At 37.4% G+C, this 24,748-nt stretch overlaps 1 long non-coding RNA gene and 1 other non-coding gene across 3 annotated transcripts in view; one reads left to right on the top strand and one right to left on the bottom strand.

The window, feature by feature from the left end:
* Nucleotides 1-236: 236 nt before the first annotated feature.
* The window catches only part of LOC120884853 (uncharacterized), a 42,260-nt gene continuing 17,748 nt past the window's right edge, over nt 237-24,748 (top strand). For both annotated transcript variants that reach the window (XR_013436470.1, XR_013436471.1), the window contains exon 1: nt 237-428. This is a non-coding gene — a transcript (uncharacterized LOC120884853). The remainder of the gene's footprint in view (nt 429-24,748) is intronic.
* Nucleotides 6,180-18,258, bottom strand: LOC144375839 (uncharacterized). Its single transcript, XR_013435693.1, has 2 exons — nt 15,988-18,258; nt 6,180-6,797 (listed from the first exon to the last, which is right to left on the bottom strand). It is a non-coding gene; the product is annotated as an uncharacterized LOC144375839 (long non-coding RNA).

Raw genomic sequence — 24,748 nt, 5'->3', positions numbered from 1 at the left:
CTTCGCCATTCCGAGTGACGTCAGAGTGTATTGTTGTGAGCGGGCAGAGCAGAGCATCCCCGGAGCTGTCACCGCGGCGCACGAAAGCGAGCCCGGCCGGCACCGCCCCCGCCGCTGGCCCGGGCCCGCCGCCTCAGCTGCCGCCGCCCCCGCCCCCGGCCCGCCCGCCGCGCGCCCCCACCCACCTACCCCACCCCCTCGCTCCATCCCTCCCACCCGCCGCCGCCACCGCCGCCGCAGCCGCCGCCGCCCGCGCACCTCCCGCCCGCGGATCGAGTGCGGGTCACCGGGTCACTGGGTCATTGTCTCGGCGCCCGAACCCGAGCACCCCGTGGAATCCCCCACGTCATCATCAGAACCATCAATGAGATGCAAACATGAAAGACAAGAGGAAGAAGGACCGCACCTGGGCCGAGGCTGCCAGCCTGGTACATACCGTCCCCCGCCCGCCGCCCGCGCGTCTTGCCGGCCCCGCCGCTCGCCCCGCGCTGGCCCGCGGCGGTGGAGATGGCCACTTCCAGCCCGAGCCGCCGCCCGCTCGCCGGGCTCCTGCTCTTTGTTATTCTGCGGGAGTGGGCTCTCCCAGGGTCTCCTGTGTGTGTGCGTGTGCGCGCGGAGGGGAGCTGCGATTAACTCCGGGAGCCCCGCGGCCGCCGCGCCCGGGACTGCCTGGCACACTTCTCCCGGTACTTCGCCCACGGGGCTCTGCTGTGCTGCTTCCACCGGTGAATTTCCGAGCGCTCGGCTCCGCTCCACTTCCCTCTCTGCCGCTCCGGAGACCTTTGTGTGGCAATTACCACTCCCTCCTGGCCCCTCCACCCCCCGGAATTTCATCAATAACTCTGTGCACGGTCTGTGTGTATGTTCGGCGTTTGTGAGTTCAAACATTTTACACGTGCATGCACGCTGTGTGTCCGACACGGACTTGTGGGGCGTGTGCTTGTGGGCTAGGTTGTTGCGTGTCTGTGTGCGGTGTGTGCATTATGTATGCACACTGATACGTGCATGTTTTGTGTGGATCCAGTTCGCTGTGTTTGTAGGTATTGTGTTCCGCTTGATGTTTGTGTGTACATTATGTGCACGTGTGTGCAATTCGTGAGTGTGTGTGTCGGTGTGTGTGTGTTTGGTGAAGTTGGGTCAGTGTCATTTGTCGTGGGAGGTTAAGAGTGTACAGCTAGGTGTGTTTTTACTGCTGGCTTTCTGGGCGGTGTTACTTGGCTGCTTTTCCTTTTCTTTAACCTTTCTGAGCTTACGTTTTAATCTCGAAAGAATGTCTCTATAGAAATGCTGGTTGGCAGAGGGGCGTCAGCGTCTTTGGTTTGATGCATGTATATATGTTGGTTTTTCTTTTTTTTCCCCCCTCCCTATCTTCTTTTAAAGGACAACTGTAAACGGGGTTTTCAAAAAGGATATTTCTGAACAGTGCATCTCACGGGAATGCGAGGCATTACATTTGAAGCTGAACCTTTCAGGGTTTTGGCTACAGAAATTAAATATTTATTCACCAACTTACTATCTTTATAAATTGGCCAAAAGATAGCTGGCTGCATGCAGCAGGGTGGGGGTGGGGGATCCAGGACATGTTATTGGGTTGACTTTGTAAAGATTGTTTTACTATAACTGGAGTCATTTTTAAAAGCTATTGAGTAACTACATTATGCTCAAGGAGAACATTTGTCAAAAGTAATTATCTGAGTTTCCTTGAAGGGCCTTGCTCCTGTGTCTCTGGATTCTAGCAGAGGGTTTTAGATAATTGGCCCTATTGCCCTGCGAAGAAGTGACAAAAGTCCTTTTTAATTGCAATCTAGTTATTGGTAGCCGGAGTGGCCAGGCTCTTTTACTTATTCATCTCTTAATTTGGTACTGGTGTATGTTATCATTTCTCCCCTTGTCCGTGACTGTTAATCACTAAATCACTCTCTCTGCGGATGAATGGGCAGGTGATAGCCATTCTCTAATGAACTGCTTCTGGAAGGGGATACTTAGTTGTGGGGAATATGTGAGAAGTAAGCAGTAAGTGTTAAGTGGATGCCAGATTGATGTTATCACTGAGTTTTGCCAGAGCACAGTACATTACTTGTTGTTTGCTCGGCCATTAATTCAGAATTGTGTGGGGGGTGTACAAGGCTTCTGAAAATGCATTATTCAGGTTCCTTGGAGTGGCAATCAAGTACTATTACAGAGCTTCAGTGTATATATTTTAAACAAGTGAACAATGAGTTGATTTATAAATATTTAAAAATAATGATTCATGAATTAGCCATATCTGCCTGCAGAGAATTATTTAATAGATAACATTATTCTAATGGAATTTAAAGCTTAGCCGTTTGTATTCAATCAGTGTGTGTTACTATTCTCAAAAAATGAGCTTTATTTGATTGAATCATGATATATATGTATTGATAGATCCTGCAATAGATTTCTAAGTCACAGTTTTTTGTTGAAAGTTAAATTTTCTTCTTGCAAAGTTCATTAATAGGAAAAGACACACTAGGAGACATCAACACAAAAGAATTAATGATAGACCAGATGTCTCTATTTTAACCAGACATATTGAACTAGTAGTTATGGTAATTTTTCAATTTGGTTCAAGTTATTTTTCCCCTGGTAGTTGTACAAATGTGTATGTGTTCAAAATGTGACAGTTGAAATAAAATACTGAATGAAATAGCAAGTGATTGTGCTGGAAATATCATTTTCAGAGATTTGTGATTTTTAAAGTGAATTATGATAATTCTTAACTTATGAGAAAAGGAGAAATTGGTCCATTTGGGTAATGGTAACATTTCTTATGCTCTCTTTATGATTACATGACTGCATATGGACTTGAACTCTGTTTCAAACTTGTAAGATAGAATATTTTTGCTTTTTAAATTGTTAGTATTAATGTATACTCAATGAAAAAGGGATTTTTTTAGTCTTTCTGTGATATAGATATTATCTTTTAATATACTGCTGATTTTGCTAATGTTCAGGACTTTTAGCCTTTTCTTCACAAAATATTAAACCAGGTATCAGATTTTAATAGTAAAAATGATTAAGAATGGAGGGTAAATGTGCAACTCAATATGTGGCTCTGCTAATATGTGAACTAAAGAAGGAGTACTCAAATTAACAGTAAAACAACAGTCTTCCAATTCATACTGTGTGTGTATAAACTCTTATTGGAGAGTGTGTGTGTGTGTTTTGTGTGTGTGTGAGAGAGATTTTCTTAAAAAGGAGGATGGATACAAGGGGAGAGGAAATGCAAGATAGATATTTTGAACTGTGACCAAGAGCTAAATGTAGCTTTGTCTTCATTTTAAGAAAAACATAACTAGAAGAAGAATAATTCTTCCTAGAGTAAGTAAGAATTTTGTTCCATTCAACAACAAATTTTTGTTTTCTTTCTTTGTAAGAAAAGTATATAGTGTGCAAATCTGTAAACTCCTGAGTGACAACTCCTGGGATTTTTGTTTTAGCTGTAGGTACAGCTACCAAGCCCTACCCTGTCCTTCAGAGAGTATGCAATACTTGTATGTGGTGGGCTTTCTCAGCTTTTGAAAGAAGGAGTGGTGGAATAATTTGCCTGCATTTTCAGGAATGCAGTGATTATTAATAGGCTGCCATCTTAAAACAGTAATGCCACATTTCCCCCTTTTTATTCCTTTCTGCCCTGCATCAGTTGCAGAATTTCAGCCTTTAGCCTCCTCCCCTCCCCCACGGCCTTCTGCAGTTGTAGTCATTACTTTGCACATTGCCATTTAATATGGAGGCTGCTCCCAAACCAGATGCATTTTCATCTGTTTTATCTGCTCTTCTAAGGTTGTAGAGTCTCAGAGGACCTCACAATCAAATGGAAGTATCTTCTGTCTTAATATTTGTAGACCACAATAAGAATAAAAATCAAAACCATAACTCATGTTGAGCTGGGGCTTTGACTTTAATCCTTTTGACTTTTATCTCAAGTCTTCACTCTGTTACTATAAATACAGTTTAAACCATTGTGAAAGGATCTTCATGCTTCTTTGTAAAAAATGGGGATTTGACAGGACTTTGTTTTACTGCACTAAGGGGTTTCTTTGTTACTGGCTTAACACAGAACATACTGTTATTTATATATTTCTTCTAGGTTAATTCTTCTTTTGACATGCAAAAATGTTGCTTTGAGCTGTGCTTTTTGATAGTTTCATCACTTTGTTCTATATGGAATGCAGCTTTTAAGATAATGATTCAATGTATTAATTTGCTCCCTGATTTCATTCGATTTTTTAAATTTTTTAAATTTTTTATTTTTTACAATCTTTGTTTAGTCTCGGTGGCACCTGAAAACCTGGAAATAAATCTTAGCAATTTCAATAGCTTTGTGCTTTGTAACATAGCTGATTTATTTACTCATAGCTTAGATATATTCATACAGATAATAAATATCAGTTTGTTGGTAGGGTTTTTTTTTGGGGGGGTAGTTCAAGGTGACCTTTGGGGGGAATTTTTTTTTAATATAGCAAATTTATCTCATTGTTGGAAGAAAACAGACATATATCCCTGTATGCCAAAGCAGGATTACTGAAGGTTTTATGTAAATTGAAGTTTGCTAAGCCATGTTCTATTAAAAATTAAGTAGTTGGGTTTATTAATTAAAGGAAATCTGTGTGCATCTTTTGCGAAGTAAATATTCTTTTGAATAATGCATTACATCCCAAATGAACTGTTAGTGTTTCTATAAAATAAAGTTGAATGCTGTTGGTAGCTGTTAAAATACAAAATACTTCCTAATTGTTAATTGACTGCTTGCTTTGCCTTTTGTCTTTGTATTTTATAAATAAATATAATTTTTCAGGATGATAAGCAAGGAGATTGAGAAGGATATTGGAACTGTTTTTGCAATCTTTTCATTGTGTTTAAATTCTATGTTATGATCATTCCTCTTTAACAGTAAAGAGAATTTTGAATTGTGATTTGGGGTCACCCCAAAAGGTGCACCTGAGCATAATTGTGGAAATTCTTATTGAATCCTGAGCCTGACAAATCTATTTCTGCAAATGGAGTTTATTTTCAATCACTCACATTTCACTCAGTTTGATTCAGCTGTTTTCTCTGATCCACACATAGCATCATTTCTTTATGTCTCTATCTCATCATCTCCTCTTTCAGCTGTGGAACTTAAATTTCCATTTTGCAATTTGAAAGATAGGGAAGAGTTTAGTGATCTGTATGCCTATTTAGAAAGAAAATGAGTTTTAAGTTTGGAAAAAATGTATTTGAAATTATGAGTAATGTTAAGTTAGGCCTACTGTTTAGCTAGCAAATTTTTACCCCAGCTGACATGACAGTGAATTTTAAGAATTTAGTGTTTTTAAAGTCTTTCTCTTCTTTGACAAATGCTTTCCTAGCACATGATTCTTTGGCTGTCAGACATGAACTACATTTTGGTAGACCGATAGTCATACCTGTAAAGGAATTTCATTACAGAAAAGTTAACCAGTAAAGGAGTTAAACTCAATATTTAATAATGAAATCATCGTAAAACTTTACTGAAATGCTTGGAAATGTGAAATATGGTTCAAATGCTGGGGAAGATGCAAAGATATATCCTAGAGGAGTATAAAGTTCAGAAGGAGAGGGAGCAAGAAGTGGAGGATGACTGAGCAGACACTATCTGTAGGTGACATATGAATGATCAAGCAGGTGCAGATTTACAGAGTTGCAGAAGGGAGAAGCTGTGTGGTTTCTGGCAATTGTGGAATGCTTGGTGGATTAGGTGAAGCTGGGTTTGGTCTTGAAATAGGAGTAATTTTAAACAGTAGACAGTGAGGGGAACATTCTAAGAGAAGAACCGCATGGGCAAAGGTGTAATGTAGGGTGAGAGGGTGGATTCTGGTGCCATTGAGCAGATGAGTCTAGAAAAATGGGAAGACTGAAGGAGTAGGCTCTTCGATATAATTGAAAGTTAAATTGTGATCAGGTTGGAAAGAGTTTTGAAAATCATTTTAAGGCAGTTAGTTGTAAGCATGGGACTCATCGGAGAGGTGATAGTAGTAAGAGAATTTAAAAACACTCCACTTGTCAACACTCATGAAGAAGCACAAAACAGACTATCCCTTATATGTATTTTGTACAGTGTGAGAGGGGGTATATCATTGAGTGCTCCCATCAATTGGCACTAAACAGTCTGAAAACAGTTAAACAACACGACTCTATTCTGTCCTATGTTCTTTACTAAGTGAGGCAAAATAGAAATCTATAAATAATATACATCACATTTGTAGAAGGCTTTATACAGAGTGCTCTAGTTGTTCCTTAAAATACCCTCTTGAGATCAGTAGATAGGTGGGATCATCTCAGTGACTGTCTATGAGTGTCCAATATCCTCACTGTTTCCATAAGGAATAGGGCTGAGCAGGACTTTTTTCCCCAGCTGTGCTGCCTCCAGTTTTTAAAAACAGTATGGGCATTTTGACTGTTGGAATTTTTAACTGATTTTGTTGCTTGTAGGTATAGGGAGGATCTAAGTCTACATCAGATTTATTCCTTGGCTTTATTCCCCACCCACCCCCTTTCTCTCTCCTTTCTTCTCTCTCTGCCATAAAATCATGCATAAATTGTTACTATTGTTATTGTACATCCTCAACTTTCCCCCTAAGGCTTGGAAGTAGCAGCTCCTGGCTCCTTCCTGATGGGGCTGGGAGGAGGGGTGTCCTTGTGGAACCACTTTCAGCTCTTTGCCAACACTGAGTGCCTTGATTGTTCTGCTTTTGTCCCTGCACAGTTGGTAGCTGCCGAAATCTAGCCCCGAATGAAACTTTCCTTGAAGAGCCCTTGGGGAACAAATAGAAACATTATATGATTAGCCACATTGTTTTCATTATTAAACAAATCTACATAAAAGGGTGGCAATTAACAGCTTTATGGGCCTGGATTTAAGACACCTTCCTCTCCTCTTCCCTCAGTATTTCCACTTGAAGTGGTTACAATTAACTGTTGCTGGTTTTAATGTCAGCAACTGACAACTGCTAAATTGGGAATGGGCACTTCTCCTAGTTGATTGACATATAGCCCTCTGACACATTCTTATGTGGGTTTAAGACAAATTCATGCCCTGGGGTTAGAGCCAAAGGGCTTGTCAGAACATTGACTTTAATAGCTGAAATATATAACTTAAATGACATTCAAGACCTTTGCTTTGGAGGAACTTTTAGAACCTGAGAAATTCTCCAAGGTGGCGCAATTTATAATTCATGGACAAGCTTAAAACTTGTAAGATTTTTCTAAAGATGTACATGTATAAATTTAATTTATGGTATAATTATTTGTCACCGGTTTACTTTGCATAACTCTAACATGGATTAGTTCAAGGAAAAAATAGATTATGATTTTAAAAATAATTCTAGAGTTGATATTTTTTTGGCAAGTGTTTCTTTATGTAACTATTATGCAACAGTTGGTTTTTGAATAAATTAGAAAATCAATAACAAATCAGTTATCTATGACCTAAAGAAGGTTGGACCCTGTTCACTTTAGTCACAAGATAGATGGTTTTTCTTTTTGTGCTGAAAAGTGAACCTGGGGCCTTGAGCATGCTAGGCACATATTCTACCACTGAGCTGCACCCCACACTTTTTAATTTTATTTTGTCTTAATTTTAGTTTGAGACAGGATCTCACTAAGTTACCCACAGTGCCCTTAAACTTGTGATCTTCCTGCCTCAGACTTCCAGATTGCTGGAATTATAGGAATGTACCACCATGCCCAGCTGACAGATGGTATTTCTAAAATTTTATTAACTAAAATATATTAAACCTATTTTAGTAAAATTTCAATGAATTAGAAATTGAGATTGCATACTTGTTGTTTGTTTTCATGTGCGGTTTGAGAGGCTGAGACAGGAGGACTGCGAGTTCAAAGCCAGCATCAGTAAAAGCGAGGCACTAAGCAACTCAGTGAGACCCTGTCTCTTAAAAAAAAAAAAAAAAAAAAAAAAAAAAAAAAAAACAAAAGATGCTCAGTGGTCAAGTGCCCCTGAGTTCAATTTCCAGTTACCCTTCCCACCTCCCCCCCAAAATAAAAATGGTTACATATGTAATTTGTATATATATCAAATATTTTTGACATGGCCACTGAAATAAGGTATTCTCTGGAACATTAGGACTGTTTATGACCCTCCATACCCCCTCACCCACCCCACAACAGATAAATTCTCATTTAAAAAAAAATTTCTAAGAAAATTTCTGTTCTTTAAAAGTGTTCACTTTAAAATCTACTAGGCAGGATTTATCTTAATGTCTTTCCTAAAGACTGTCTATTTAATTTCATCTTTTTAAAGTCAAGTGTAGATATTTAATTATATATTTGTTATTATCTTTGATGCTTTCCTTGTTTTCTTCCCTTCTGTCATCTTATTCTTTCCTGCCCACTTGAGTTTCCTGTTCTCTCCTTTGCCCCTTAAGTACAAACATGTTTCATGGTTCTGCCTGTTCCCCACTTTTTTTCCTCACTGCCCTCCTCCCCCAGGGCAGTCTCACCTATACTCTTGGTGAATCTCCCATGATAAGGAGTACAGCCAGATGTCCCTGAATTTCAGACTTATATTAACGGTTCCAATGGTTTATCTCTAGGTACTGTAGATGTTTCAAATGAAATTTATCAAGTTCATGTAAACGTTTATTGAACACTTCCCATAAATATGTCATGCACATTGGGTGCCCAAAGAGAATGTGACAGCATTCTTCTCTGAAGGGACTTATCTCTGTGTACCTAAATACTTGAGTACCTGGGGAGTGGTGAATTCTGTCTTCTGAATATGGCTCCCATTTAGAGCCTCTTCTTTTCATTCACTTCATTTTACTGAGTTCTGACTTTCCAAATCGTTTTTGTCTCTAATCTCTTTTCTAGTTCTTATTGAAAGTGTATGGATATGTCTAGGACAGAACTGATCTCACTGAGTCATTCTTCTGCCAAAACACTTTTATAGACCAGCAGGCCATGAGAATCCTTTTTCAATATTGGCAACACTTTTTTAAAAAAATTGATAAGTGTTTTCCCTAATAATCTGTGAAATTGAGGGTGTTATGTCCATTTGTTATAACAACCCTCTCATTTTGTGGTACTTTCTGCAGGCTTAAATTTATTTTGTATTCTTTTAAAACACAAGAGACTGGTTATTTTAACATGAATTAATTAATTAAGCTTATCAGCATATTTTATCAGCTTTGGTGCTCAACTTGAGTCATTGTGTTGTACTTTCCCTTCTTTCTAAATTGCCTCCTTTAACATCTTTTTTTATTTCTTACATACATGACAATAGTGGAATGCATTACAGTCATAACCTTTAACATCTTTAATTTTGTGAAGGCCTCTGGGTCTAAACACTTATTGTTTGCACATCTAAAATGTGATTTCACTTTTTATACTGTTTTGAAACATAGACTCACGTGATGTTATAGGAATTAGAAAAGTACCAGTAGCACATCTTTTATTTTAAAAATGGAGAAACTTACAGGAAAAAAACTAAGAGACCCTATATTTCCCTTAATTCATAATGATAATTTAGCTAGTTACAAAAGCCTCAGTTAACTATCCATAGTGTTTTAGAAATGTTTCTTCTTTGTGTTCATTCATCCTTGAATGTGAGACTTGGTCTAATGTTATTCTTTTTTTTGTATTTTATTTAGAGGCAGTGTCTCACTGAGTCTCTTAGTACCTTGCTGAGTTGCTGAGGCTGGTTTTGAACTTGTGGTCCTCCTGCCTCAGCCTCCTGAGCCCCTGGGATTACAGGCGTGGGCACCCTGCCTCAATTGTTATTCTTGAGGAGGAAATATTCTTTTTGTATCTTATATTTGTTACACATTCTCTGAAGTTTTTTGCAGGCTCCTCCTCTACCCCCATACCAGGGCTGAGAACGGAGCTCAGGGCCTTGCATGTGCTAGGCAAGTGCTCTGCCACTGAGCTAAATCCCCAATCCCAGTTTTTTAAATACTCTGTCTTAATGTTGATGGATGGGTTTGTCTTTATTTTACTTGGTACTTAGAGCATATTTTATTGTCACCATTTTCTTTCTTTCTTTCTTTCTTTTTTTTAACCAGGGATTGCACTCAGGGACATTGGACCACTGAGACAGATCCCCTGCCCTATTTTGTATTTTATTTAGAGACTGAGTTGCTAAGTACTTTGTTTTTGCTGAGACTGACTTTGAACTTGCAATCAATCTTCCTGCCTCAGACTCCCAAGCTGCTGGGGGATTACCAGCCTATGACCCCACCCCCACCCCAATTGTCACCATTTGGATACTTTAAAATGTGAATCATATTGTATATAACTTGCTTATTGCATTGTATCCCTTCCAGACTGAATTATTTGAACTCTTAAAAAGAGTCCTCTTAACATCTAGTAAATATAGCATCTCTAGCTTATGGGTTAGAAATTGTACGAGAGCCATGGGGAAAGGACTCCTTCCTCATTCAGTTGACTTTGTCAGGATTATGGGCTTCAACCAACACTGAATAACTGATAATTTGGGGAAGAAATAGAAGGCTTTTTGTTTGTTTGTGCTGTGAAGTAGTTTATATAAACCATCAGGAGGAATATGGAGAATCAAGCTTGAATTATTTTCAGGAGTCAGTTGGGGCTAGGCAGGAAAAACACACAGTTCAGGTCATGCCACAAGATTAGGCCAATTGGGATGCTGCTACAGGCACCACTCAGACCAGTGATGGTCACTGCTGTGACTCAGTGGGTCACAGCAGTGCTGCCAGTGTATCATGCATGTGTCATAGTCTGCTGTGTTTGTATCCCATGTTCAAGATTCGTGTTCACAGGCAGAAGCATCAAATTGGCAGAATCTAGGTTTCTTCTATGTTCCTTGGCGGCCAGGGAAAGGTGAGAAGGTATATGTGGCTCCTGTAAATCCTGAAGTAGAAACATATCCATTTGCATTTTCATTGCACATAAGGTCTACGAGATTAAAGCTGCATGTCTTTTCTCTTCCCCATCTCCTCTTCTCAGCAACTCTTCCCCCCTTTCTTTCATTTTTCAGTGAAAGCCACCCCCAGCTTCACAGTTGTTCCAGCTGCAAACCCTGTTGTTATCACTAATACCTTCTTCTGTTTTTCCTTTTATCCAGAAATTACTGATTTCTACTATTTTTGTCTCTTTTTCTTCAACTCTTTTCAATCCTATCTTTAAATTTGGTTGTAATTTACCTTTAATTCAGTCACTATGAAGGTTATGAAGACAGAATGAATTCATGATAGATTTAAAAGGAAGACCTGTTGGTCTTTGAATAAAAATTCAGCCCCTTGGGCAAGGTATTTAACAGCTCTTCATTTTAGTTGCATTGTCTATTAAAGAAGGAATAACGTTAATATCTACTTTGAAGAGTAGCTTGAGTATTTAAATAAGATATTATTCTTATTTAAACATATATAGTAGAGGGTCTGAAGTTATAAGATGCCAGTTAATATTCCTATGTGGCCACCTTCATCTTCTAGTTAAGTTGCTACAGCCAGTATGTTACTTGTTTCACTGACTCCACTTGTCTCCTCTGGGATCCTCCTCCTTGAATCTGTAACCTCTGTAAAACTAGCTGTGGTTACTTCCCTTGAGTCTGACTTAGTCCCTCATGGAAACAGATGGCATTATCTTAATGGGGGTGATTAAGAAAGTTAGGGCATAGTAAAAGAAAATCACAAGGGAAACCAGGCAAACCTGTGAGGCAAACCAAGGCTTGTAACATTAGAAAGTGGTTACAGTCCTTAGAGTTGGAGGACTAAGAGTGGAGTGGCTGTTTGACATGAGGTGGGCAGAGATGGTCGCAGAAAGCTTTCTGACAGAAGCTATGGCATTTCCAGGAGGGGCAGAGCCTTAATCCCTGCATGAAGGAATGCCCAGTTCATATTCTGAAATCGTTCTCCTGTTCTCTGATCTCTATAATTGATGCCTCCTCCTATCAGCCAAATCATCCAGAAGCCAAAGGACAGGTGATTGCACTGAGGAAATTCATAGACATTGTCTTACTGAGACATAGGACTAGGTGAACATGGGTAGATGGTGGATCTGGAGGTGAGACTGTTCAACATACCTATTGCAGTGTTTTCTAATAGCTTTCTATTATTCCAGGAGTCTCATTCCCAGATGAAAACCTGCAAAACCCAATGGTCTTTTCCATATTCCTCTGGTCTCATTGCTGGACTTTCCTGCTACTGGCGTTCCATACTCCATAGTAAAGTGCTCTCAGGTCTTTGTACAGGTCCTGCTGTTTGTAATTTGCCTGAACTTTGTATGTCTTGTTTTTTTTTTTTTTTTTTGGGGGGGGGGGTTGAACCTGGGCGCTGAACCACTGAGCCATATCCCCATCCCTATTTTGTATTTTATTTAGAGACAGGGTCTCACTGAGTTGCTCAGCACCTTGCTTTTGCTGAGGCTGCCTTTGAACTTGCCTTCTTCCTGCCTCAGCCTCCCAAGCCACTGGGATTATAGGCATGTGCCACCACACACGTCTTTCCCTTCTTTTTAATCTGGTAAAATTTTAGGCTTGCTTCAGATTTTAACTCCCATTGAGATGCATTTGTGTGCTCCCAAAGCACTTTGTAGTTGTGATGGTATAATTTTCTGCTTACTTTCTTGTTTATACTTTTTGCACTACTTAAGTTGGTTTAGATTATAGTTGAATTCAGTGAATAAACCATAGGAGACTGATAGATCCAGGTCTTCAGAAGTTTTCAAAAGATCTGTAAAAATGGAGGAGGATTTTTCCCACAAAACTTATGGTTGATTGATTGATTTCTGTGTCATTGGTACTGGACAGTGTAAAGGGATCAAATTTTCCAAGATTCAGTCAGATAACTTATGAATTTTGAAAGTCTGTATCTACTTTCAACCCACCTTTTATTTCATTGGGATTATAATTTAATAGTCATTATAATTAATAGCACTGGAAAAATATTCAGTTCCTGCCATTAATATGTTAGGCATGATGTGAATGAAATAAGATATGGACCTTGACCTTTGGGTAATTAACTTAAAAGAAAAAAAAGAAAAAATATTTAGGGCTCAAATAAGATTTATCTCTGTAAATTTAGAGTTATGCAATGTAGAAATTCAGTGACCTAAAAGTAATTTTATGTGTTTGATTTTTAATAAGCTACGGTGATGATCTATAAAGGCTTGTTTTGATTTCCAAATCAAAAGAAGAATTATCCGGTACACTGATTACAACACATTTTAGATATGTTTGCAAAGTTAATCATTTTTGTATAAGTAAATAAAATATTCATAAACTTATGTTGTTTCATCCTTTTGAGAACATAGGAATTTGACATGATCTAGCTTTAGTGTATGAATTATATAAAATATTAGTGTCACTAAATATAGCTCTGTAGTTTAGATCTGGAATGTCCTCCAAGGTTCCTGTGTTAAAGGCTTGGTCCCCAACCTGTGGCACTCTTGGGAGGTAGTAGAATGTTTTTAAGGAGTGAGTACTATCAGGAGGTCTTATATTACTGGGGCTGTGCCCTCTATGGGGATTCTGGAATTCTGGTCTCCTCTTCACTTTTTAAAAAAACAATAATTAATTTATTTTAATTAGGTATGTGTGTGTGTATATATATATATATATATATATATATATATATATATATATATATGTGGTCTCCTCTTTGCTTTTGTTCTGGCTGTGAGGCTAATGGTTTTTCCCTTCGTCACTACCCACCATGGTATGCTGCCTTGACCCAGGCCCCAAAGCAATGGGGGTCAGCTAGTCATGGGTTGAAACCTCCAAAACTGTTAGCCAAAATAAACCTTTTATCTTCATAAGTGGATTATTTCAGGTATTTGTTATGGAGAGCTGTATAATAAAAAGCTGAATAATGACTTTACCACTAACTAATAAAAACTAGTAATTTTGGGGTACTTATATGCCGTACACTGAAGAAAACTTTGTATATGTCTTAAATTGCCTAATCCTGTGAATAAATGTAGGAGTTATTTTGCACTATTGTCCATGTTTTTTTTAATGAAGAAATTGAGATGTAGACATTTTGTTAATTGACTTTTTCTCAGTTGCAAGCAAAATAAGTGTAGCTCTAACTAGTTTAAGGGAAAAAGGCTCACGTAACTGAGAAACGGACTTCAGTTGTAAGTGGATATAGAGATCAGAGAATATCATGCAGGTATTTGCTTTCTCAGACTTTTTTTTTTTCTCATGGTGTCACACTGCAGACAGGGTTCTATCCAAGTCTTGGAGAAGATGGTCAAGGACACTACAGACTTGCCTCCTCTAAGCTTAGCCATGCCAGTTTAAAGAGACTCCACCTCAGCCTCCATCCTTGTCCCCTGTCACTTTCAAAGTACCAATCCCAGGGAAGATTTTTACCTTTTCCTTGCTTGGCTGACATGCCTATTCTTGCACCAGCAATAGTGCAGGATCAGGTATTACAACTGATTGACATACAAGGATCATGTGGAACAGAGGGAAATTACACAGAAGCACTAGTAAAAGGCAGATGGAAATATGCTTGAAAAATAAATTAGAACTGCCATTTCCTTTGCTACAGAAAGGGTGAGTTAACTTGCTCAGCTGGTAAGTGGGAGATGAATGAGAAAACCTACATCTGAATGACTTCAGCGCTCTGGACCTATATTCTCATATAGGTGCTTTTTCATTATTTCTGGTGTTTTATTTATTTTTATTTATTTTTTTAGTATTTTTAAAGTTGACAAGAGGCCTTTATTTATTTATGTGCAGTGCTGAGGATTGAACCCTGTACCTCACAAATGCTAGGCAAGTGCTCTGCCACTGAGTCACAATCCCAGCTCTTCTGGTGTTATTTTTAATGATAATTATTTTACACTAAAAAACATGTTGAAGCCAAGGCAGTCATTAGAACAATCCTAAATATTTCTTTGGTCTGTTTCCACTTAAACAGACTTTCCTAATTTAGAGCCTAGAAGTTACCATGGATGATGGTAACTAGTTTCTAGTTTCTAGTTCTAGTTTCCCCATACACACTACTTTCTTAGAGTTATATATCAATAGCCTTATGTAATACTTGTGACTTGGTTTAATACAATTCAGAATCTGATCTGTTTAGGTCTTAGCACACCGAAATGCATATGTCTGCATGAAGCTTCCAGATAGTTTCTGGATGTAAGTAAATATTTTTATTCACTGACTAAAATGCCAAGTTTCTGAGTAGATCATCACCCTTAGAGGATGCTAACTTTGTCAAAGAGAACACGCTTTCCTTCTATCTGGAGTGAATCCCCACTCCTCCTTGTCTGAGTGCTGAGGTTGGCTAAATCGGATGATGACTCCTTGTTTCACATAGAAGGCTGTAGACTCCATGGTGTAATTACTGCCACATCCTGATATTTAATGGCACTCTTCTTCTAGATCCCAGGAGAAGCAGACACAGCACATCAGAAAACTCTTATTCTCTCTTCTTAATTCCCACCCTGCTCAGCTTTGTGAAAATTTTCTCATATTTTTCAGCTTGGAAGGAGGTGGATATGCTGAGGGTTGATATTGATTCATACTCAGCTCTAGGTAGAGGTGCCCACTATGCACAGAGAGTCAAATGTGCCTGTAATCCCAGAGGCTTTGGAGGCTGAGGCAGGAGGATTTCGAGTTCAAAGCCAGCCTCAATCACTTAGCCAGGCCCTAAGCAATTCAGTGAGATCCTGTAAATAAAATACAAAAAAAGGGCTGGGGATGTGACTAAGTGGTTAAGCACTCCTGGGTTCACTGCCTGAACCCCTGCCCCTACCACCAAAAAAAAAAAAAAAGTAAAACACATTTATTCTAGACCCACCAGAATCTTTCAGGAGAAAAATGAACAAAAGACACTATTCAACATAAACAAAAATGTTTTCTCCTTATTCTCAGTCCTTTTCCAATTTTTGTGTGCGTGTGTCTCATCACTTTTACTAATGTAGCCTTCTTCACTAAATTACAGGAACTAAACAGGGATAGTTGGATTGTAAGAAAGAAAAAGAAAAATCAATGGTAAATACCGATATTGCATTTCCTTTTAATCTTCTAATGACTCCACTTTTTTTTCAGAATTCATTATTCACTGAGCTCAACTTCATAGCACAAAATGCATTCCTGAAAGTTAAACACATTTTTTATTTGTTAAAAGCTTCTTGGAGATTGAAGCTTTTTCTTAGCTGACTCCACCCACTTCATCTTTTTATGAAATTTTTATCTCTGTTCTCTCAGTGTTATGTGCTAGTGGGAGGCAGTTTTAGTGCAAAAAACAACTTGTAAGCACATGAAAGATATGATCTAAAAATATGAATGATGGATAAACAAACAGTAGTACTTAATAAAAGTTACTGTTTTGTTTTAATGCTTTCCATGTGTGCTTGTGCATATATCTTTATGCTGATGAAGAACATCTATGAAGAACAAAAAGATTGTCTTCTATTAAGTTCTTAAAAATCTTTCTTTCTTTCATACATAGGCAATGAGATATTTTCTTACAGTCAGTAGGTTGGTGCACAATTCTTTCACATTTTCTCCCCAGGGACATGTAGTAGGATTGTACTCCTTTGCTGCCTTGAAGTTAGGCCAGGAGCATATGGATCATTTTGTTACCTTTGTCTTGAAGCTTTTCAGGACAATGTTTGAATCTCCTTATTTCTTTCTTAGCTTCATTCATCACAGAAACCAGTGGAAACTTGGGACCAGGTTAATCTGTTTTGTAGTTAGACATACAGCTGTGAGTGAGAAGTATCTGTTGTACTGCACTGTGATTTGGGTTTGATCTTGCATCTCTCTGCCTTTCCCAACAGATACAGTACTTACAGCAAACCTGATATTTTATTCCAGGCAACTTTTTTTTTTCCTTTATGAGATGCTAAATGTATAATTACATGCTCAGAGGTAGATTAGACAAATAAGGTTAAGCCCCCCTTTTTCCCCATCTGTATTACATTAAATTGATTTATAAAATTTTCCTCTCCACTATTTGTGCTCTGGTATGTTGTTACACCAGTAAACAATAAAGAATTTTTATTAGCAAGAAAGTTCTTTTTATATTTTATATTTCATTTTAGATACTTGTTTATATTTTTGCCTTATGAAATAATTGCTTTCCCTCCCATCTGCATCTGGAGGGAGGAACATTTTCTGACCAGAAAGAATGGAACAATTACTGTTAACAGGTATTAAATTCTACGATAGTTGAAGAGATAGAAAAAGGGCACCTGAATATTTTAAATGTGTTCAGGTTTCCAAGTCCAGACAAATTGTGTTTCACTGACAAGGGGTGGGAACAGGACAGCAGACCCTGTCTCAGTACTGCTTTCTTCCTTTCTTTCCTTTCTCACACTCCCACTGGCTACCTCTTTGGCAGAGGGGAGTACTAATCCAGAAGCACCCCAAAGAACAGATTCCATTTCCCTGCCATTCTGTCTCAGAGAGCCCTGGCTATGTTTCCAACCCACAGAGGGCTCAGCCACCCTGGGGCTGTTTCCCACCAATCCCCACTCTTCCCTAAATATAGTATACAGCAACTCCTGACAGCTCACAGACTCCCAATTGAGCCTTACCCCTTCATGTAGGAACAGGAAAGAAAAATGAAGAAATCCAGGCTTGGAAGCCTGCAGACTTTCATTCCATGAGGAATGTGTTGACCACATGCATCCTAAACCAGATGAACCATGTTTGTCCAACTCTTCAGTCCCAATAGCCAGCCATTTCTGTTCTGTGTAGCAAACCCCAAACTCAAAACCAGAAAGTTTCCTGAAATTTTCTCCTTTTTCTTTTTCTTTTTAATATTTATTATTTTTTTTTTTAGTTGTCGTTGGGCACAGTACCTTTGTTTATTTATTTTTATGTGGTGCTGAGGATCGAACCCAGGGCCTTGCACATGCTAGGAGGGCAATCCACTGCTGAGCCACAACCCCAGCCCTCTCCTTTCTCTTTTGTGTTAACATCTATTAGTAATACAAATTAACATATATCACTGTGACATTACTATGCATGTATACATCTTCATTGATCATGTTCACTTTCCTTTTTTTTCCTGGAATTTTCTGCCAATCCTGTCCTCAAATGATGAAAGGAATTGTAAATACACAATCTCTGACTTTTTCTTTTCTTTGTTAGTATTACTTTATTTTTTTAACCATTTAAAAAATTTATTCTAATTAGTTATACCTGACAGTAGAATGCATCTTGACATACTGACAAATGGAGCACAACTTCTCATTCTTCTGGCTGTACACGGTGCAGAGTCACACCAGTACTGTAATCATACGGTAATAATATCTGTCTGATTCTACTGTCCTTCCGATCCCAACAGCCCCCACCCACCCCCTCTCTCCCCTTTATACAAATGAAATTTCCTTCATTCTCCCCATCCCCCCACCTCTCTGTGGATCAGCATCCACTTATCAGAGAAAACATTCAGCTTTTGGTTTTTTGGAATTGGCTTATTTCACTTAGCATGATATTCTCTAGTTCTGTTCATATGCCATAATTTCATTCTTCTTTAAGGCTGAATAATATTCCATTGTGTATATGTATCACATTTTCTTTATCCTTTCATCTGTTGAAGGGCATCTAGGTTGGTTCTATAGTTTAGCTATTATGAATTAAGCTGCTGTAAACAATCACCATACCTAACTTGTAGATTGTAGTTCTTTTTTTTTTTTAAACTCTGGAATGATTTATCTGCAGAAGGAATGGATTTTCACAGTGAATTCCTTATCTATGAAAATTTTGACCTTTCTTGGGGATATAGCCATTTAATTATTATAGGTAAGGCCACCTATAAATTGGTTGGGTCATAAAACAGAATTTCATCTTCTCACTTTAATATCCCACCATACAGTGCTGATATGTTTTATCTTTACTTCCTGTACTAGAATATATACAGATTATCCACATGCTCATCATCTAATGTGTTCTCCGCACCTGATGGCAGGTGTTTTCATACCTAAAACCTGAAACCACCGTATTTCATGTTGGTTAACAGTCCTCTCCAGATTTCCTGTAGTTTGCTTTCATTGGGAAGACTGATTCTTTGTGAGCTTAAGGCCTACCCTCTGTGGTTGAGTGAATGTAAAAGAACAACATCTGGTCTAATTTATCTTCAGGCATAATTTAATAATGCTGAATGGTAACCTCCGGGAACAATCGAAGTAAGAGTTTATGTTTAGGGTTGGGTAATAGGTAACTCTTTCTTGGTGTTCTTTGCAAAAGATAGAAATTTTGATCACATCAGAGTTGATCATTTTTCTTTATTCTGATATCAAAATGTGGTATCATAGAGTAGTGAGCTCTCAGCCTGGTGGAAAGTAGAACTCAGCTTCTAAAATCAGAACTGTGGAAGGCGAGGAATCAATAGGGACTCTCTGATTTCATAAAGAATCTTTGGTTGGCAAAAGTAAGTTTTAATATTTCATTGCCTCTTTAACTCTTTAAGACCTAGCCTGTATTTCAAATCAACAAATACTGACTGATTGAAACCAGTTCTGCTTGCTGTGCATCCTAATGAATGTGGCCTTCAATCTTATTATACATAGCTTAAAATGCAGGACCAGAGAGAGAGGTAGGAGGGAAATAGGGTTGGAAAACTTGGTTATTAAGATGGTATAGTATATCAACTAGCATATGAAAATAGCTAATCCAAGAATTTATTCTGCATATATCTTAATGTGGATATTTCAGTGTATCATAATTACTTGAGTATAGTAAACCAGGGTGAGAGATCTTTGAGTTCATATTTATATAAAGTAGGATGGTATTTTTTTTTTTTGCATGACTCTTATTAGAAATAGGGATGCAGTATTGCATAAGCCTACTTGTCTGGAGAGAGGCCTCTGGGTCATATTTCTAAAATCTTAGGCTACCTGCTCATATTTTAAAAATGGTAGTACTCTGTCTGAAGCCTGTCTGTGATCAGGAATTCTTTCACTGTTACTCATCGAATTTAAGTTTGAGATGAAGAACTTTTACTATTGGAATTATTTATAGCTTTTCCCAGTAAGGTCTCAATATTATAAAATTGTTTAATTTTTAAGATATCATCCTTGGATGAATCAAAGTGCATATTTAACAAAGGGATACACTTTGCCTTTCCAGCATTTTAGTTTATTATGAGTTTGAATTGCCAGCGATGATGAGGTTTTAGTAGTGGTTTCTCTTCAAGCCATCATAAAAATTAGCATCTGACTTACAAGCATTTATTATGTTTTGTACTTTTAAATTTTATTATTATTATTGTTTGTGGTGCTTGAGATCAAACTCCAGGCCTTTATTTGATATCCTGTGTAAGGAACCAACTATGAGCTTAATAATTAGTGTAACAGACATGTGGTAGCATTTCTTATCTAACCAATTTAATGAAAAGAACATGTCAAGAAAGCTCTCAACTCTACTACTTTCTGCACAGTGATTTATTTTCTGAGTTTGGATTCTTCTACACAGCCAGGAATATGGTTTCTAGCAAATCAGGGCCACATCCCATGGTGTCATTATCAGAAAGCTGGTGAGATTTTTTTTTTTTTGCCAGATGATCAGTGACTGCCTCTCTTGTGTACCAACCCCAGACATCCCCCTATCCCATTGTTGGTTGTCAGGTTTTTAGCATCTATGGCAACATGACACCTCCCATTGAAACTAAAAAATGGCAAAGAAGAGAGTAGGGAGTTGTGCACAAAATCTAGTAAATTGAGTGCTTCAGTAACTCTTTGTCATTTGTTCATCATTGTTCATCATGTTTTTATTCATCAGTTTTTATTAAGTACCTACCATATGCTGTGCAAACACACAAACACAGATACCATGATAATCACACTTGCACGCAGTCAGAATTATAATATTGCTGCTAGAAACAGGAAAGGCAGAGGTTATTTCTATGTAGACTAGATTAGCATTTTGAATAAATATGAAAGAAGACATGGTTTAGTGTCCTTTCATTTTAAATCTATTTCTAAGTAAATTAGATTCTTGCTTCCCTCCCCTTCCCCACTAGAGTAAGCCAGAGAATACGTGTCTCTGGAGAATAGTGATGGCTTGTTTTATTGTATTTCATTTTGGAGAATGTGTGTGCTTGGCAAATATTTGTTAAATCAATGAATTATTGAGGAGGTGATGCTGTTGCCCAACTATAGTCAGGATAAAAGGTTTACTATTAACTGTGACAAAATGAGCATCATTATCTTTGTCATTCTTCACCATTTAAGTGGGCAGAATGGAATAATTCCATATAGCAATGTAATTTTATACAGTTATCTAAGAATATATTTAGCAACTAATTCCTTCTGGCAGATACATCTGGATGCTGTGTCATTTCAGTCTAGTTTGTGGGAATAAGACTGAAGATTTTTCCTGACTCAGATTGAACGATTAATATTTGCTTTAGAAAAAAATTGGTCTACCTATATTATATTTTCTCCACTGTGCTTTACAGTATAAGTCTTATAACTGTTTTGTTGTGTGAGTGTTCATTTTTGGTTCTTTTTGGAGCAGATTTTTCAATTAGTTAATAACCATTTTCATAACATGCATAATTAGTATAATTTATATAATATAGATATTGCATAAGTGTGCAATTTAAAGATTATGAAAATCATTAGTGATTTTACATACAAAAGCATAACAGAGTATAAAATTACCTTCTTTGACTTTTTTCTTCTTTTTTTTTTTTACTTTATAGGGTAACAGTTGTTGACTGAATGTTTTTATATGATTTGCATTTATATGAATGGGGATTTGTGGGTGTGTGTATGTGAATACCACATACACTCAACTGTATACTTTTCTCATACGTATTTTGGAGGATGTGTGTGTTGGCAAATATTTTTACTCATTTTTTTTACTGACATCCTTTCATGTCAGTAAATATTTCTTACCCTATTTTTTCTAATGACTATATATTATTTTGTGACATTTGTGTATCTTCATTTAACTATTTCTTTTAGAATTGGATCTTTTTGTTAAAATTTCATATAGTGCTTTATTAAAGATGTGGCATGGGTTGTAGATTCCTGTAAGGAAAATACCTAAAAGTGCACTAGGTTCCATAAATGGTACTGCCTATTTTTATATTTTAATAGTACTGCTAAATTACCCTCCAAGTAAATTTGCACCATTTGATCCAAGAGAGTATATTGTGATGGCAAAACACTTGGTGTAGGAAGCATGGGTTTGAATTCCAGCTCTGCTTCTGACTTGGGAATAGATTGGTATCTTGGTTCTATGATGTACAGAAAGCAGTAATACCTAACTTAATGGGTGATTATGGAATTAAATGTGTTAACATAAGTCAATTCTTAGAAAAGTGCCTGGTCTATTTCTATCACAAAGTGCTTCTATTACAAAGTGCTTTCTAGCATTATGTAACTATTAGTTGCTATTATTAACACCAGAACCTTGTAAGGCTTCCCAAGGTCTCTAGTGATTGCTGCTTCAGATTGTCACCCTGCAAGCAGGCATGGTGGTGCATGCCTGTAATTCCAGTGATTTGGGAGGCTGAGGCAGGAAAATCATAAGTTCAAGGCCAGGCTCCGCAAGTTAGTAATGTCCTCAGTGTCCTAAGCAACTTAATGAGACCTTGTCTCAAAAAAAAAAAAAAAAAAAAAAAAAAAGGCCTGGGATGGTAAAATATCCCTGGGCTCAACTTAATTTCTAGTATAAAAAAAAAATCATCCTGCAGAATGATGCTGATTTTGACCATCAATATTCTGTTGTCTATTTTCACACGGACATCATTTTTCTCTCCATATGTAAGAAAAAGTACACATGAAGCACCATAATTTGATGATACTGCATTAGTCCCACCATTGGCAAATCTGTTTTTCTGAGTTACCTATTTATCCATAGTTACTAACAAAATATAAATAAATTCTAGTTTTGCCAGGCATGTTGGTTCACGCCTGTAATCTCAGCGGCTCTGGAGGCTGAGACAGGAGGATCATCAGTTCAAAGCCAGCCTCAGCAATGGTGAGGGGCTAAGCAACTCAGTAAAGACTCTGACTCTAAATAAAAATACAAACTAGGGCTTGGGATGTGGCTCAGTGGATGAATTCCTCTGAGTTTAATCCCAAGTAACAAACAAACAAAAAATAATACCCAAATTCTAAGTTGGTAGAACATATGATCTTGATTTAATCATATTAGCCTGTGGGAAAATTATTTACCTGGATTATTTCACCTAATATTCTCAATTATTTTTTAATGATATATATAAATGGGAGTTTCTACAGCACAATATATATTTTCTCTGTTTGCTTTTGCAAAAACCTCAGTGAAGTGATTGTCCTTTACTATCAAGGACTATGAATTTGATAACAGACAATTCCTTTAGTTTAGAAATAGAAAAAGCATTTATCTGCTTTGACAAACTTTTGTTTCTTTCACTCAACTAATGTGAATTAACAAATTCTACTTTTGAACTGCCATGAAGAAGAAAAAAAGAAAAAAATAAGAAGAAAAAAAGAAAAAAAGAAGAAAAAAGAAAAAAAAAGAACTGCCATGAAATTAGGACATGTTCTAGATCAGACACAGCAACTTTATCATCATTTAGTTTTGAAACATTTCATTATATTTGTCTCTTTTTTAATTATCATGTTTCTTTTTAGAAGGTGTCATAAGAAAGTTATATTGACTACAGTTGGGATAAGTAATGATCAAACATCTGCTTAATGACAGGACACAGAAATAGTACAGAGGGGACCTGAGAGCACTGCTGATAACCATGGGAAGGACCACGAGAACAGGAGAACAGTTGTCCAGATGAACTAGATTCAAATCTTGTGCTGTCTCTTTCTAGTTATAGAACTCTGAGAAAATTAAGTTAACACTGCTGTGCCTTAGTTGTTCCTCTGTGGTTTTTTAAATGAGGCTGATAACAGGCCCGACATCATAGAGTTGTTATTAGCATTGAATGAGATTATATGCATCACAGAATAAGGCCTGCTTCAGAATAACTATTATGTAAATATTACCAGAGATATGAAAACTTGTGCTCTATATATGTAATAAGAATTTTAATGCATTCTGCTGTCATATATAAATTAAAAAATGTTTTAAAAAGGAAGGACAAAGTTTTCAAAATCATAGCTTTATCTCAACTCTCAGTAAAAATTCTGGAGTCTATTATTAAACATATAACTATGAACATTTAGAAATTAAAGTAAAGATCCATGAAAGGCATTATGGATTCTCTCAGTTAATTTATGTCAAACTAAATTAATCTATGTTTGATAGGATTATCAAACTTATAAATCAGTAAGATGTGACTATTAGAGCTATGCTTCAGCTAGTTATTTGACATTAGTCTACTTGAAACTCTTTTAGAAGTGATGGACAATAATGATCTGAGTGATAGCATTAGTAAATGGATTTGTAGCAGATTGAACACCTATAGGCAAAAAATATTGATTGAGTAATCAGTATCAGTCTACAGGAAGATTCTAGTAGCCACAAGTTTGTTTTCCACTGCCTTGTGTGACTCTGCCATGGATCACTTGAAGTCATACATCAAAATCCTGCCAGTCAAGGGTGTGGGTATTACAGAATAAAAAAGGAACTTGTTATGGTTTGGATGTGAGGTGTCCCCCTAAAACTCACGTATGAGACAACGCAAGAAGGTTTGGAGGAGAAATGATTGGGCTATAGCCTTAATCTATTCTTTTTTTTTTAAATATTTTATTAATCACCGATGGGCCTTTGTTTATTTATATGTGGTGCTGGGAATTGAACCCAGTGCCTCACACATGCTAGGCAAGTGCTTTACCACTGAACCACCACCCCAGCCCC

The sequence above is a fragment of the Ictidomys tridecemlineatus genome, chromosome 3, assembly GCF_052094955.1.
Source record: "Ictidomys tridecemlineatus isolate mIctTri1 chromosome 3, mIctTri1.hap1, whole genome shotgun sequence".
NCBI classification, from domain to species: domain Eukaryota; kingdom Metazoa; phylum Chordata; class Mammalia; order Rodentia; family Sciuridae; genus Ictidomys; species Ictidomys tridecemlineatus.
Note: the sequence above shows the minus strand (reverse complement) of the source record. Positions and strands in the feature narration are given on the sequence as shown.